The 16,747-nt window shown below is 35.1% G+C and overlaps 1 long non-coding RNA gene across 2 annotated transcripts; it reads left to right on the top strand.

The window, feature by feature from the left end:
• The first annotated feature begins 9,064 nt into the window (after nucleotides 1-9,064).
• Nucleotides 9,065-14,794, top strand: LOC140016993 (uncharacterized). Of its 2 annotated transcripts, none has more exons than XR_011823280.1 (2): nucleotides 9,065-11,573; nucleotides 13,942-14,794. It is a non-coding gene; the product is annotated as an uncharacterized lncRNA (long non-coding RNA). The 2 variants fall into 2 exon arrangements; XR_011823279.1 differs by having other exon boundaries at nucleotides 9,065-13,762.
• Nucleotides 14,795-16,747: the final 1,953 nt, after the last annotated feature.

Raw genomic sequence — 16,747 nt, 5'->3', positions numbered from 1 at the left:
TCAAGAAAACCTTCCAGAATCTTCCTGCATTTTGGGTAACTGGTCACTTAAGAAACCCATTTAACTTGGGTTTAAATAATGGGCCAATCCAAATAGTCCATTGTGAATTAATAGATCAGTTAATTCACTTCAATTTAAATGGACATTACAGATTTAATTTGATTTAATAGCCCATATAATATCGACCCAATTTGCCAGTCCAAAACATAACAGACTTCTATAATTTAACTTAATTTATTCAAGATCAATTTAATAAATCTTGACTAAATAAATTAAATAAAATTTCTTTGTCTACAAATTTTGTCCCACTGGGCGTGCCAGAAATTTGTAAGCACAAATTTTATTGTCTAAAATAAAAGACAAGAAAACTTGCACAAAAATCAAATTTATTAAATTAAATAATAAGCGGGTTACAATTTCTAAAAGTTCTTGAATCAAAGAAATTAATCCCCTGATTCTTTTCTTCGAATAGCTCAATTGAAGGGCCGAAAAGGCTTGTTCTCCAATCGAAAGGATGTTTCCTACAATTTCGGCGTAGAAAACGATTGATTTGATGATGGCGTCAAACACTTGAAATTTCAAGTCTTCAACACTGATAGCAGGAGGATTTGTGTGACTTGGTTTGGACTTGGATTTGAGGAAGAAAGCTCTTGAGAAAATTTGACAGTGTTTCTCCGAAAGTTAAGGATTTTTCTCGTGTCCTCTTTGCCTTGAGGGAAGACCTCTATTTATAGCCAAAATATGTAGGCTAAGTCTTTAAGAAAACCTTCCAGAATCTTCCTGCATTTTGGGTAACTTGTCACTTAAGAAACCCATTTAAGTTGGGTTTAAATAGTGGGCCAATCCAAATAGTCCATTGTGAATTAATAGATCAGTTAATTCACTTCAATTTAAATGGACATTACAGATTTAATTTGATTTAATAGCCCATATAATATCGGCCCAATTTGCCAGTCCAAAACATAACGGACTTCTATAATTTAACTTAATTTAATCAAGATCAATTTAATAAATCTTTACTAAATAAATTAAATAAAATTTCTTCGTCTACACTCATATATATTCGATTGCAATGTCCAATTTCATAAACGGTGCCGGATGTGGATCTATCAGTAGATTGATTGGATCCATCTCTAGACCCTTTGTAAACAAGTAGCCCTTATTTCAATTTTGCTTATCTTGTGTCATTGTTCTTTCATGCGATTTGCTTTGTCAAGATTGATCCATTTTCTCTTAAATTGAGTTCTCTACCTATTAGAATAACATCAAATCAAAATTGAGTGGTTTCTATTCAAATTATAGTTCAAATATCACTATTAACTAACAATTTGCACATATAAAATACCACAACTTATACCCTAATGAACTCCTCCACACTTAACTCGTGCTTGTCCCTAAGCACGAGAACCAAAAACTAGATAAGCATAAATAATGGTTGTACTTCAAGGCTATTTTCGCTAAAGTAACCATTCCAAACAAGTGTCCAATGTCAATGGTGAAACCAAAAAAGATACTACTCAGATTAGCTTTTGACACTATCAACTCATTCAACTCCAGCTAGCTAAACTATGTATATAAAATATTTAATAAGCATTTTGATAAGTGACTAATTTACGTAATAATTGTATGATATTTTATATTATTTTTAGTCACTTTAGTTATATTATTGGAAGAAAATGAATCATCTTGGCTATAATTGGTGAAAAATGCTTTTAAGTGATTAAATAAGGTTTTTATCACTTTTTAGTGAGATTTTGTGTATTTTGACAGTTTTGACACATGTTTGTATTTCGGCTATAACTTGAGTTACAATAATCGGATTGAGATGATTCTTGAACCAATTTGAAGATAAGAGATAGATCTACGACTTTGGTGAAGACATCTGAATCTAATTTGAAGGTTTTAAAAGTCAAAAAGCTGAATTACATTAGCAAATTTCTACTGGTCGAAGATGAAACAGGGCAATGAGCAGGCAAGGATATTTTGGTCATTTTTCAGCCTACACAGATCCAAATGAGCTGATTCTTGATGCATTGGAAAGCTAATTCAAAGGGCTACAAGTTTCATGTTTTTGTCAAGAGCTAAATCAGCTTTTATCATCAAGAAAAGTTCGGTTGAAGTTGACATAAAATCGGAGCAGAGCTGGAAATTGAACAAAAGTGCACCAAAGTGGCACTGTAGCAATCCGGCCGGAATCTGGCCGGATTTGTGGCCAGATTTCTGGCCGGATTGTGGTCAGAGAAGGCTGCTCTTTACGCGGAAAACTTATTTTCACCTCCAACAAGTCACATGCAATGCCAGGCATGTGAGAACTACTTTGCAGCTGTAAAAGGGTGGTGTAGGCCTCATTTTCTTGACTTCCTTTGTCTTGATATAGCCAAATTCATTGTAAGATTGGAGAATAGAGAGACATACGGGAGAACTTGGAGAGTGCAGAAATGTAGCTCTTTCATCTTCTAAGTGTTAGGTTAGCATTAGTGTAGACTAGTATAGTTCATCCATCCTTGTATGTTAGCTAGATTAGGATGAAGATGGAGATGAAGAAGAAGGAGTTGAAGCTCAAGTGACATGGGTTATCTCTTCTCCAACTCTTTATCTTTTGTATCAGATTCTTAAGTATGGTTAATATACAAGTTCTGGATTTTGTGCTTAATATGTATCTTTAAAGTTTATGCCTTGGGTTTGGTTGAACTTTCTATAATTGTTAGTGTTTATTATTTGGTTATTTGATTGCTATGATTTGAGCAAGTTATTTAGCACTTTGGCTCTTTAAATCATAATTAATCTGGTACCATTGATTGTGATTATCTAAGATGTTGTTTCTGCAATGAAAATTGAGATTTAACACTAGTTCAAGAAGTGCTAAACATACGGAGTACACTCACGAAAGTAGAGGTGCACCTATGTGATTTTTAGTGATTCATTTCATGTAATTTCATTGAAAAAATGAACTTGTAACTAATTTCATAACCATGAAAATAGGTATGGATTAGTTATGAGTATAGTTGATTCACTACGAAAGTAGGTTTCACATGTTTAAGGAAATTATACCATAACTAGCCTAGATGTAGTACTCAATGATCCAAATATAGCACTTGCATGAGTAGTTAGGGATACCTCAACCTAAGGAGCTTTTATTTGTTATTTTGTATAATTTCAGTAGGTTAAATTTGTTATAATTCATTGATAGTCTAAATAATAGAGAACCTTTAGTAATACCGGTAATTGTTCACTCTTTCCTGTGGGATCGACCCGATATATACCCTAAACTACTAGTTGACCTATATACTTGCAGTGAACGGGTGTAATTCGGTTTTTTTTAAACTTGTACGTATGTAAAATACCCGTCAAGTTTTTGGCGCCGTTGCCGGGGAAGATTTGGCAATATCGGTGTGAAGAGCAACTTTATTAGTTTAGACATTTCATTAGTTATAGTGTGAATGTTATTTTCTGTTATTTTTGTGTTTTATGTGTGTAAGTGTTTCATTACCTATTTTTCTTAGTAATTTTGCTTTTGAGGTTGTTTAAAAGCAATTTTAGGTGATGAGAAGGGTAGGTCAATTTTGAGGACAATGCTTGAGAAATGGAAGTTTGGCAATGGATGGTTACCAAGTGCAAAGCTCCTTCAACAGAGGTAATAAAAAATTTACTGAATGTATGTCTTTTGAAGATGGTATAAGGTGGTTAAAGACTAAATTTGATGTTATGATGTTACAAGTTCAAATGGACACAATTATGCATGAAATTGAGCAAGAGAGGAATGTTAATGCTTTTAATTCTTATCATGTGATTTGTGATTTGTGTGGAGGTTATCATGCTTCTAATACATGTAAACAAGCACAAAATGTGGATTATTATGATGAATTAGAGCATTACAATCCTTGTTTTGATCAATATAGTGCTAATTGGAGCAATTCTCCTACTTATGGTTGGGATGATCAATGTACTTATAGTGATTGTTCATATTTTTATGATTACCACCCTCAAAGTGTCCAATATGAATCAAAACCATCTTGGGAATTGGCAATAGAGAAGTTAGCTAATACACCTCTACCTTGGGAGTTAGAAAGTGAACCATTAGCTAATGATTCTAATGCATCTTGGGAGCTAGCTGTAGAAAATTTTTCTAATCAATTTGATTTAGCAATAGAAAATCTATCAAATGCAACTTCCGATAATTTTGATAGGATTGAGGAAAGAATAGATAAATTAGCTTCTCACTTTGGTCGAATACATGAGCAATTGAGTGCATTGTGTGAAGTTATTTCCTCTAATAATGTGCAAAATGATCCTAGCATGAATGGTGGGAATGTTGTATGTGAAAATGGGTTGCATTTTGATCAAAATGATGATTATAACTTGTGTTTCAATGAGGAAATGTCCATTTCACATGATAATATCTTTAGAACTAACTTTGAACCTCAAGAGGTGAGTTTTAAGGACTCAATTTTCACCCCTCTTGAGGAGTGTATAAAAAGTATAGGTTTTAAAGATATTCCTGCCCAAGATACTTTCATGGCATTCCCTTTGGTAAGTTCTCAAGTGGTGAATATTCAAGATAATATCTATGAAACACTTGGAATATGTAAGTCACTTCCATCTCTCACATCATTAGATCATGTGGCTTTTTCTATTAAGTCACCTTACAATGATCCACCAAGACCTAAAATGGTGGATTATTCATTAACTAAGCCTCCTTGATAATGAGGTGATATAGTCAAGCTCATGACTATAAAGAAGCGCTAGTTGGAAGGCAACCCAATGATTTCTTATTTTGAGTAAGTTTAAGTTGTTTAATTAGTGTGTGTTTTTTTGTGTGTTTTATAGATGGCAATAGCAATGGCTTATCCAAATTGTTCAAGTGCAAAAGAGATTAGAAGGAAGCAAAAGAGGGAGTTTTTATATTCATTTGATGCAATTCATGCGTTTAAGGAGCTTTATTCTAAAGTTATATTGATGCATAAGTTCATGTTTCGAAATGGAGTGGTTGAGAAAGCACATTTTTCATGTTTAAGGTGAGTTTCTCTTGAAAAAAATGAAGAAAGTTGAAAATTGGGTGAGTTGAAAGCTTGATTAAATGAAAAATGGAAGGAAAAACTGCAGAGATAAAAAATTTCTGCAGTAAATCCGGCCAGGAATACGGCCAATTTTTGGCCGGATTAATGGCCGGATAGTCAGGGGAGGCGAAACAAAAAAATTTTTGGCCACTGTCTCATATCCGGCCGATAATCCAGCCAGAAATCCAGCCGATAATCCGGCCGGATATGCAGAGTTTTTTTTTTTTAAAAAAAAAAAGTGGTACTGTAGCAAATCCGGCCAACTTTAGGCCGGATTGTCCGGCAAAAATTGAAAAGTTTTTCGAGGCAACTGGCCAGAATCCGACCTACAATCCGGTCGGATATCCGGCCGGATTCTAGCCACTTTTGTGCACAAGAGGGGAATCCGCGCACGAATTCCCCAATTTCTTCTTACCTTTCTTCTTCAACACTTCACACACACTCACACCTAAAACACACACTACTCCTAAAATCCATCTTTTTACCATCCAATCTCCAAACTAAATACACCAAAACACTTCCATTTCCCTTGTGAGTTGATTTCATAGTGTAAAATCCTTCAAAAATAAGTTTTAATTCGGATTTGAGCTTTAGAAGAACAAGGGTTTCAAAATTTTGAACTCTTCATTTGAGGCCAAATTGGAGTGAAATTTTTGGGGGTTTCTTCACCATTTGCATCATCAATCATCTACCAACAAGTTTGAGGTAACAAATCTTCACCAAATGTTGTCATTTGAATTTTGCCAATTTTCACTTTTTTTATTTTTGGGCAATTTCGAATTTTTTTCATTTGGTGAAGTTTGATGCTTTTTATTATTTTATTAAGCTTATTGATGATTATTGGTGATGTTTAACTCATGGGTTTGTGATTATTTGGTGAATTTAGCAATTTTTAGCTAATTTTGAGGATTAATTTGATTTGATAATTATTAGCTAAATTGGATTAAATAAAAATGTAGGAGACTAATAGATTGTGCTAGGATATTTACATGCTAAATTTAGGCTTAATTTGCTTATCCTTCGAATTTTGGCATGTTTATTCTAAAAATTTAGGTGAAAAGGATAATTAATGACCTTTTTAAGTTTAAATTCATGGTTAAGGTGTTATTAACACTTAATTAGGTCATTTGGGAGTAGTAGTGCATTTGTTTAATGGCTTCCTCTAATGGGACTTATATGCTTCAATTTGGAAAAAAATGAAAGGAGCATTTGTGATTGAGAGTCAAGTGTAATTCTTACTTATTGTGTCAATTGTTAATTATTATATAAGTAAGTTGATAAGATCGTCTAATTAAAGATAAAGGGGTAAAAGTGAATGAGTTTTCATTATCTTTACTTAGCAATGTACCTATTAAATGAAGTGAATGTTTAATTATTAAATTTAGGTACAATGGCTCGCACTAAGAAAGCCGGTGTGAAATCTCCTCCTCTCAATAGGAGAGGAGAAGCGTTTACGTCTAGACCACCACGCTTGAAAAGAAAAGCGAGTAGACGCCTTGTGCTTCAAGACGAGCTATCATTCGAGGAGGAGAATCAACAACAAGAACAACAAGAGGCACAAGGGGAACAAGAGGAGGAAGTCCCATATGATAAGTCGCGCTTCACTTCCGCCGAAAATGAAGCTTGGTACAAGACTAGGAGAGGAGCTAAGGTATTGGTGGAAAAGAATGTCACTCCGGATGTTGAGGAGGTATACCATTTCAAGGCCTCATTTGCCAAATTGGGATGGGAAAACTTCTTTAACATCCCAAATTTCTATTATGAGGAGCTTGTCCGAGAATTTTATGCGAATGTGGAGGACAAGAAAGCTTTTCACTACAACACGGAAGTGATTACCAGTACAGTACGAGGGAGAAAAGTTCAAGTCCATAGAGCTGATTTGGAAAGCTATCTTCATGTTTCGGATGTGGGGTACAAGGTAGATTTGAAGAAAGCCTTCAAACCCAACGATTTGGACTCTTGGAACATGCTAGAGCCACTTGTATGCTTGGGGGTTGAGTATAAATCTACTAGGACGATTGGGCGATATTCCGTATTGACTTCATCATTTCCGGAGTTGCAACGTCTTCTTATTTACCTATTTTCCTCCAACATTATTCCGAGGGTGAGTGGAACCAATGAGGTGCGCACAAGCGACATCTATTTCTTGGATAAAATGGAGCATGGTCTAGGTAACATCCGAGGCATTCCATTGGGAAGCATTATCACCAACCACATGTGGACAGCGGTTCGCAGTAACGATATCAAACATGCTTTCCCATATCCTCAGTTTTTGACCTTGGAGTTTCAAAGGGTTGGACTGGATTTTTCTAACACTATCCCTACGGGTCTCAAGAAGAAAGATGTCTTTACACTGGATTTTTACAGGTTCATTCTGAAAAGTAAAGAAGTAGGTGGTCCTTCAACTCAAGAAGGTGCTCAAGGAGACATTCGACACGAGGAGGAAGCTGAGATTGAACGTATTGAAGGAGCTCAAGGGGTTGAAACAACTGAGCCGTCTCCCTCCCGTCGTCCATCCTCACCTCAGGACACTCGGTCATTTTTGAAGAAGATAATGGATAAGTTGCTTTGCGTCGAGGCTGAGGTGAAGAAGAGCCGCCAAGAGAACAAACAGAACTCCGAGCGTCTTCGTCGCATTGAAACCAAGCTGGGTATTGAAGCTCCTCCGACTCCACCATCTTCACCTGACCAAGCGACTACTTGAGGGAGTGTTCATCACCTCGTGACATTGTCACTAGTTTTTCTTTTATTTTCGGTAGTATTTGTGATGTTTAACTTTTAGTGGTTTTCATTTTTTCTTATGTGTGAACTAATCCAAGTGGTCTTCATCTATGTTTTCAGACTTCTTATGGTTGGAAATTCGTCACTTGGCCATGGATTCTGATTACGCAAGTTCAATTGAGCAGTTTTTTCTTTTACTCTTTATTTATTTTCCTTTTCTCACATTGAGGACAATGTGAAGTTTAAGTGTGGGAGAGGAAAATATTGGACTTGCATTTATTTGCCATGTGATGATATTTTGTGGATATAAATGCTTAGAAATGTTGGAATTGTGTGTGAATTATTTGCCATGTGGATAATTTGCCTGAAATTGGGTTTGATGGCAGGGAGTTTTCATCCATTTATAAGGAGAAACTCTGTAAAAATTTTTCTAAAATCTTTTTCAATATTTCACTATGGCCTAAAAGTTCTTCAATTTTTGCATTTTCATTCAAAAAGGGCTAAATTGTTCCACCTTTAAATGTTTAAATTCTTCCAATTGTTGAAACTTTATGTGTATTTTGGAAGATTTAGTCCTCATTTAACTTGGAAATAGTTATTATGCAATTAGAATTTTTACATTTTAGAAAGTATATTTGGTAAAGTGAGGAAAATTATGCCTATAATTTTACACGTTTAATGAGATTTCTTCTCTTTACTTAATTTTGCAAGTGATTGATATAGTCGATAAAGGTTATACTCCTCCTTTGATTATTCTTATATATTTTCTAAGAAGGAATATCTATTTATTGTCCTTTCTTTTTTTTAAAAAAAAAAACAAAGAGAGAAAAATAAAAAAAATAAAAAAAAGAGAGAAAAGAAAGTAAATAAAAATTGTTTTACTCCAATGATTCTCGTACCAAGTAACCGGGGGTTGGCATCTACAAATGTCGACATTCGCGTAAAAAGGTACTTGAATTAAGAGTATGCATAGCAACTTGAATAAGTGAAATGTTGAGTGTAGACACCAAATTTTTGATTTTTTAACTTTGTTTACTTCTAGCTTTATTTGTTTCAATTTTAGGATTCTTTAATTTAATTTAATTTTATTTTGTTCTGATTTATTTTTATTTTTATTGTTATTTATTTTATTTTATTTTTATTTTCATACTAAATTTCAGAAAAACAAAAGAAAAAGGAAAAAAGTGAAAATGGCAAGTGGGGAGGCATGCATTAGGACAAGTGTCCTTTTTATGTATTGGACAACTAAGGGATTAGGGGGCAGACACTTGGAGGTCAAAGGGGAGCAACGGACAACAAAGGATTAGAGAGGCTAAAACAGAAACGGGATGGCAGCCTAGGTGGAGGGACAGAGAAAAACTAAAAAAGAGAGGTCTGGCACGGCTGGAAAAGTCTGGGGAGCTTGGGGGGGAGAAGAAAGAAACAGAGGGGAAAAAACAGAGAGGGCCGGCTAGGTTTTGGGCATGAAGGCTTCAACGAACTGGGAGAAAAAGAGAAAAGAGGAAGAGCGCGAGGGGGCTAAGAAAAAACAGAAAAAACAGGGGAAATGGGGAGTTGAGAGAAAGGGGGGGCGGATGAAAGGAACCGAGGAAAAAATCAGAAAAAGGTAAAAGAAAGGAACGGCTACGCGGAAGCTGGGAAGAAAGGGAGTGAAAGGAAAAAACAGAAACTAAGAATTGAGGGAGGAATTGAAAAGGGCTTCAGCTGCGGAAAGGCAAGAAACAAGAAGAAAGAAAAACTAGCTACTGGTGGCGGCGGAGTATTCGAGCAAGAGCAAAAAAAGAAAAACAGAGGGAGCTAGGGTTGAGAGGCAAGAAACGAAACTAAAGAAAGGAAAAGGAAGCTGGCGGCTGAGTGAGAAGTGAAAGGGGAGGAGAAAATCTGGACGGCGAAACAAGGAAAACCGAGAAGGAAGCCGCGGCTGAAATCTGGAACTTGGAGGAGGAATTTCGGGCAGAGTAAAACGGACAGAAAGGAGCAAGCAAAAAGAGAGGAAAAGGCTGAAGTTGAACAAATCAAGGAAACCATAATTGAAGGAACCACCACCGCTCATAGCCGTTGACACCTCACCGATTTCACCGTCATTACCTGCAGAATCTCCCAAGCAAGAGCTCTGTAAGTTTTTCTATTTAAATTTCAGTTCTTCTCAAGTTTGTGAAATGGGTCTGCCGTGGCTTCATCTAGTGTGATTTTCCTGCTAATTGGCCTCAAATTTTTTAATATGGATGCTGTACACGTCGATTGGGCTGAATTTGTCTGTTTCTAATAAATCTTGGGGCTGTATATGACATCAATTGAACAAAGATTTGCTGAAATTTTTATGGCCATTTATTGTTTGATAAAATGCCCAATTGAGAATTCTACTTGAAGATGATCTGCCTGCGTTTTGTGTGTAAGGAAAATGAACATTCGGTTGGCTTATTGTTTGTCCGAGCATAATAGCTAATTTTTTTTTCTAATAAAAAGCAGTGTTTTTGAGAGGCTTTGACGTGTTGTTTCCTTGTGCCTTTTTCTGTCTTTATTTCTCTCTCTATGCTTTTCTATGTTTGAATCCGAACTGATGTCACGAGAAGGAGTGTCGTGAGTTCATTGTCTGTTGGGAATTGTTGGAATTGAAACCAAATTCCTGGTATTGTTGACCGAAAGAAGGCTGAGATAATAACTGATGTTAGCTCGGTGGAGAAGATGATTATTTGTCCAAATTGCCAAAATTTTTGCTGCTTTCGTTCTTGTTTTTGCATCCTTTCGATGGGTCTCTGTAGCTTGCATCTTGGTTAAATTTCAATGATTAGAGCTGTAAGGTCTTGTTTTTTTTTTGTTTGAATGTTTGATGTGTGATTGGACGTTGTTTGCGTCTGGCATGAATTTCATAAGAAGTATTGTTACAGAAACGTCTTGATTGCATGCTCTTCAATTTTTGTTCTTTGGTTGACCTTCAAGGGTTTGTATCCTGCCTGTTGTGTTGAGTTTTGGAGCTTAATAGGAATGGGTTAATGAATTTGATGATTTGGTTTGAGGTGGCCTAAGTTGCTTCGGTTGTATATGCTGCAAAAATCATAGAAATCAGTGATGAAGAAGAGTTTCTGTGAAGAAAAAGCCTTCTGCGAAGAGCATGCATGAACAAATCTGAAAATTGCAATTTAACCCCTCAAATTTTATCTAATTTCCCGGTGGCCCAAAATATATAAAAAATCGAATTGATTTGGCCCTTTTAAATTTTAATCATCCTTTATATCTTGGGTGAATTGTTGGGTTTTGTTTGTTTGTTTCCTGGGCTTGTAGTTGGATTTGGGGGTTAAAGCCCATTCATTTTGTTGGGTTTGTTTGATAAAAATGATGTTTTGGCCCGCATCTGTTTGTTGGACTCTTTTTGGGCTTAGGAAGCTTTGACCCAAGATGAAATAAGAAATAGGCCCACAAGCTTGTTTGCTCAAGTAATCCAGAGAACGAATTTGCAGATCAGTCCCTATACTTTTCTTTAACTTCACTGTGGCCCTAAAACTTCTAGTTCCTTTCAATTAGACCTTAATTTAATTGCAAATAGGCCCCTGAATTTTATTTTTCTTTAATTGTGACCTCAAATTTTTGTGATGATTATAATTTGACCCCAAAGCTTTGTTAATTTTTGCAATCAAGTCCTTTATTGTTTTAATTTCTTGAATATAGGTTGTTTACATGATTTTAATGGATTCAATTTCACGATTATTTGTTAATTAAAGTGATGCCTTGACCTTTCTTTGTATTTGGAGGGTAAATAAGTGATTTCATTTCATTAGAGCTCCAACTTCAAGGGAGGTAATCTCTATCTCCTTGATTTTATTTTTCCAACGTGCTCCTATGTGCTTTTTCGTGAATTTTGCATGTTTTATTTCGTGCTTGTTTATTTTATTTTTATTTTTATCTACATTGGTTGTTCTTTAATTCCATTTTCTTCTAATGTAATTATTTGGAGGCTTGAATGCCAAATTTGTAATAGTTAGGTATTTATTTTATTCCTTTTCCCCCTCTTAGATTGTAGTAGGCCCCCTTCAAATGTAATAGTTAGGGTTTGTTTGCTTGTGTGATTTGCATGCTTACGTGCTATGTGTTACCGCTTTCTTAGGGTCTTGCATCTAGATATTATGATTATGTGTTATGTGTTTATGTGATATTATGTGTTTACATGCTTTCTTTAGACTTTACATGATTAATTTAGTTATAATTGATGTGTGACGTGTTATCACACTAGTCCAAAGCATGTTGTGATCCAATTCTCGATACCACATTAGTCCAATGCTAGTTGTGGTTCCCTTGTCCGATTTCTCACTAGTCCAATGCTAGTGAGGAAGTAGAAATAAGGGTTAGTCCAATGCTAGACCCAATAGGGCCGCCCCTCGCTAGTACATACTCACATGCCTTCATTACATTTCATTCATTTTTCCTTTTAGTATTGCTCATTTTGCATGCTCCCCTAACCCTTCCCTTACACATTTAGAACTTCGCATCTCATTCTAGTTATTAGGGTCATTTGCTTGCATAGGTTAGGGAGTCACCCTTCTGGTAAGGGGAATGGACGAGTGTGGCTACATATAGCCTTAGCACGCTCATTCTTTTTCTAACCAAAAGGTAAATTAAAAGTCACGATTTAGGGTCTCCCCGTACCCATTTTGCTTGCATTCCTCTAGGGTTCATGCATTTCATTTACCCCCTATCACTTGCACACATGCACTTTATGTTATCACACTACCCACTATCATTTTGCACTCTCACTTCATATACTATTACTTTTTCCACATGTTCACTTCACATGACTCTTATCTTACACATTCTCACTCTACCACTAGCACTTTACATACTACCACTGAGCACACATACACTTCACACTATCACTTTACATACCTCACCTTGCACACCCATTTGCACACTCCCACTTACGCACTATTATCTTTTATTTCTTTCACTTCACACAAGCTCATGTTTTCACATTGCATACATCCATTCCACTCATTCTTACGTCATTAGCCTTATTCATGACCTCTTGGAGGGCTTATCCTTGGCTCTCACAACTTCATGTGATTTAGTCCGATCGAACCTCTAAGAGATATTTGTCCCTTTCGATGCCTCATTAGGTTTAGGATTGCATTCATATTAGATACATCCAAACGCGATACATCTTTTGTTTAGAAATTAGGAAAATCATGACTAAATCACGCAACTAGGTTAAGCTAGGGTAAAAGGGTGCCTTAGACTTTGTCTTTGCCTTCCCTTTTATCAACCGCGACCCCCGAACTCGTCTCTCTGATTTTCGTAGGCTAGGAGTCATCTAAAAAGGTTTTTACTACACTTTTTCAAAAACTACTTTTTGGGTGACTTGGTACACCCTAACTCAATACCAAGTGGCGACTCCTGTTTTTTTCAAACCTTTTTAGATTATTATTTTGGCCAAACCGTCGCATTTAAGAGTCCCATGGCCTTTTTTCTTTATTTCTCACATTCACACACTTCACATATTTCACACACTACACATTATGATTTCAAAACGACTCTTTTCCGATTTTCCAAAAATGGGGCGCGACATTGAGTAACCGGGGATTTTCACCTAAAAGTGTCGATTTTCGCGTAAAAAAGGTATTTTCACTATTTAAGTAAAATTAGTATGAATAAATCCCTCTTAGTTATAGAATTTTGAGAAAAAGATTATTATAGGAGGAGGAAGGCTATAAATTGACTATGTGATTTGCTTATTTATAAAATTAAGTTAGGGTAAAAGATTAAGTTTAACTTGTTGAATTTAGGGTATAATTATCTTTCCTTTACTTGATATTATGAGTATTTAGTGTAATTTGAACAATGATATAATGATTATTTTCCAAGTCTTGAGGAATTAAATTGGACAAAGTGCATATATTGTTTCACCTCTTGAATCATTGTAGTTGATTATGCGTGGATTGCTTGAGGACAATCAATGATTCAAGTGTGGGAGAGTTGATAAGTGACTAATTTATGTAATAATTGTATGATATTTTATATTATTTTTAGTCACTTTAGTTATATTATTGGAAGAAAATGAATCATTTTGGCTATAATTGGTGAAAAATGCTTTTAAGTGATTAAATGAGGTTTTTATCACTTTTTAGTGGGATTTTGTGTATTTTGACAGTTTTGACATATTTTCGTATTTCAGCTATAAATTGAGTTACAGTAATCGGATTGAGATGATTCTTGAACCAATTTGAAGATAAGAGATAGATCTACGACTTTGGTGAAGACATCTGAATCCAATTTGAAGGTTTTCAAAGTCAAAAAGCTGAATTACAGTAGCAAATTTCTACTGGTCGAAGCTGAAACAAGGCTAGGCAAGGGTTTTTTGGTCATTTCTCAGCCTACACAGATCCAAATGAGGTGATTCTTGATGTATTGGAAAGCTAACTCAATGGGCTACAAGTTTCATGTTTTGGTCAAGAGCTAAATCAGCTTTTATCATCAAGAAAAGTTCAGTTGAAGTTGACGCAAAATCGGAGCAGAGCTGGAAATTGAACAAAAGTGCACTAAAGTGGCACTGTAGCAATCCGGCCGGAATCTAGCCGGATTTGTGGCCGGATTTATGGCCGGATTGTGGTCAGAGAAGGCTGCTCTTTACGCGAAAAACTTATTTTCACCTCCAACAAGTCATATGCAATGCCAGGCATGTGAGAACCACTTTGCAGCTGTAAAAGGGTGGTGCAGGCCTCATTTTCTTGACTTCCTTTGTCTCGATATAGCCAAATTCATTGCAAGATTGGAGAATAGAGAGACATATGGGAGAACTTGGAGAGTGCAGAAATGTGGCTCTTTCATCTTCTAAGTGTTAGGTTAGCATTAGTGTAGACTAGTATAGTTCATCCATCCTTGTATGTTAGCTAGATTAGGATGAAGATGGAGATGAAGAAGAAGGAGTTGAAGCTCAAGTGACATGGGTTATCTCTTCTCCAACTCTTTATCTTTTGTATCAGATTCTTAAGTATGGTTAATATACAAGTTCTAGATTTTGTGTTTAATATGTATCTTTAAAGTTAATGCCTTGGGTTTGGTTGAATTTTCTATAATTGTTAGTGTTTATTATTTGGTTATTTGATTTGAGCAAGTTATTTAGCACTTTGGCTCTTTAAATCATAATTAATCTGGTACCATTGATTGTGATTATCTAAGGTGTTGTTTCTGCAATGAAAATTGAGATTTAACACTAGTTCAAGAAGTGCTAAACATAGGGAGTACACTCATGAAAGTAGAGGTGCACCTATGTGGTTTTTAGTGATTCATTTCATATAATTTCATTGAAGAAATGAACTTGTAGCTAATTTCATAACCATGAAAATAGGTATGGATTAGTTATGAGTATAGCTGATTCACTACGAAAATAGGTTTCACATGTTTAAGGAAATTACACCATAACTAGCCTAGATGTAGTACTCAATGATCCAAATATAGCACTTGCATGAGTAGTTAGAGATACCTCAACCTAAGGAGCTTTTATTTGTTATTTTGTATAATTTCAGTAGGTTAAATTTGTTATAATTCATTGATAGTCTAATAATAGAGAAGTTTTAGTAATACCGGTAATTGTTCACTCTTCCCTGTGGGATCGACCCGATATATACTCTAAACTACTAGTTGACCTGTATACTTGCAGTGAACGGGTGTAATTCGATTTTTTTTTAACTTGTACGTATGTAAAATACCCGTCACATTTCCTATAAGTGGACCAAACATTAATCAAAATATTTGACCACTAATCAAAATCTCATATATATATATATATATATATATATGAACATAGGGATCCACAAGCTAATACATATATACTTCTCATTTTTTCTTTTCTTCTTTTTTATTCAAGCTCCCAAACACTTAGTTTTTTTTTTCCAAATTTTAACAAGGGGATATAATTAACTCTAAGTGTTCAACCTTTTTGACGTGAACTCTGATATCTCCGAAATAAAGGAACTTGGTTACTCAACTTTCACCGCTTCAAGAATTACATACTCATAACTATCATCACTATTTGACTCGAAAGTCAACATTTGCTCAATAAAGACCCCCAATTACTAGACAACAATAACCAGTGGAGTATAATCCAATTTAATAAACTCGTAAGCACAAACAAAAACACAAAAGCTTACTTCATATCCCGATAACATTGAAATTAAGATCAATGATCAGTCCAAATTCACAAGAAAAGTGCTGAAAAAATATTTTCAATACCTAGAAAAGTTAGTGAAATTTGAAAAGGTCTCAAAGTATCAAATATTTACGAAGTATTCTAAAACAACCTCGTTTAACACTTAACATATTCATACATATAAGTTTTAAACAATAATAATATTTGAAATAAGTCATTGCCTATTAGGGAGTATATATAATAAGAACATAAATTTTAAAAATGTAAACCCAAAATTTCACTTCACTCATTTACCATCCCCCAAATTTAAAACAACATTGTCCCTAATATTAGGGAGAAAAAAATAAAAAACAATAGCAATAAAAAAGATGAAAATGAACTCCTTTGATGACAAGAAGTACCAATGACCAAATTGGGGTGAGAGGGAATCACCAATTACCATCCTAAAAGTCAAGTGCTAGAATCCATCCTACCAAAAAAAAAAAAAAGAAGAAGAGAACCCTACAAATAGGAGTTAAATACACCTACAAATAATCCAAACTAGAAAATATTTAAATACCACCACCAATCCTGTAAGCAAGAAAACTAAGGATAAATATATAAAGGAAAAGAAAATTGGGTTGCCTCTTGACAAGTTCTAAGTTCTATGTTTTCAGTTACAAAAGGCAAATATGATTATGGTGGATAAAATTCTTTAGACAACTTTACTTTCTCTATCATATGTGCCTGAAATCTTTCACAATTCTACACATCAATATTACACTTCTGTACCCCCCAATTGGAATACTAGTGATGATTTGGCTTGGGTCTCAACTCTAAGTCTTGCTCTGTA

The sequence above is a fragment of the Coffea arabica genome, chromosome 11c (genome assembly GCF_036785885.1).
Source record: "Coffea arabica cultivar ET-39 chromosome 11c, Coffea Arabica ET-39 HiFi, whole genome shotgun sequence".
NCBI lineage: Eukaryota > Viridiplantae > Streptophyta > Magnoliopsida > Gentianales > Rubiaceae > Coffea > Coffea arabica.
This window is presented reverse-complemented; position numbering and strand designations above follow the sequence as displayed.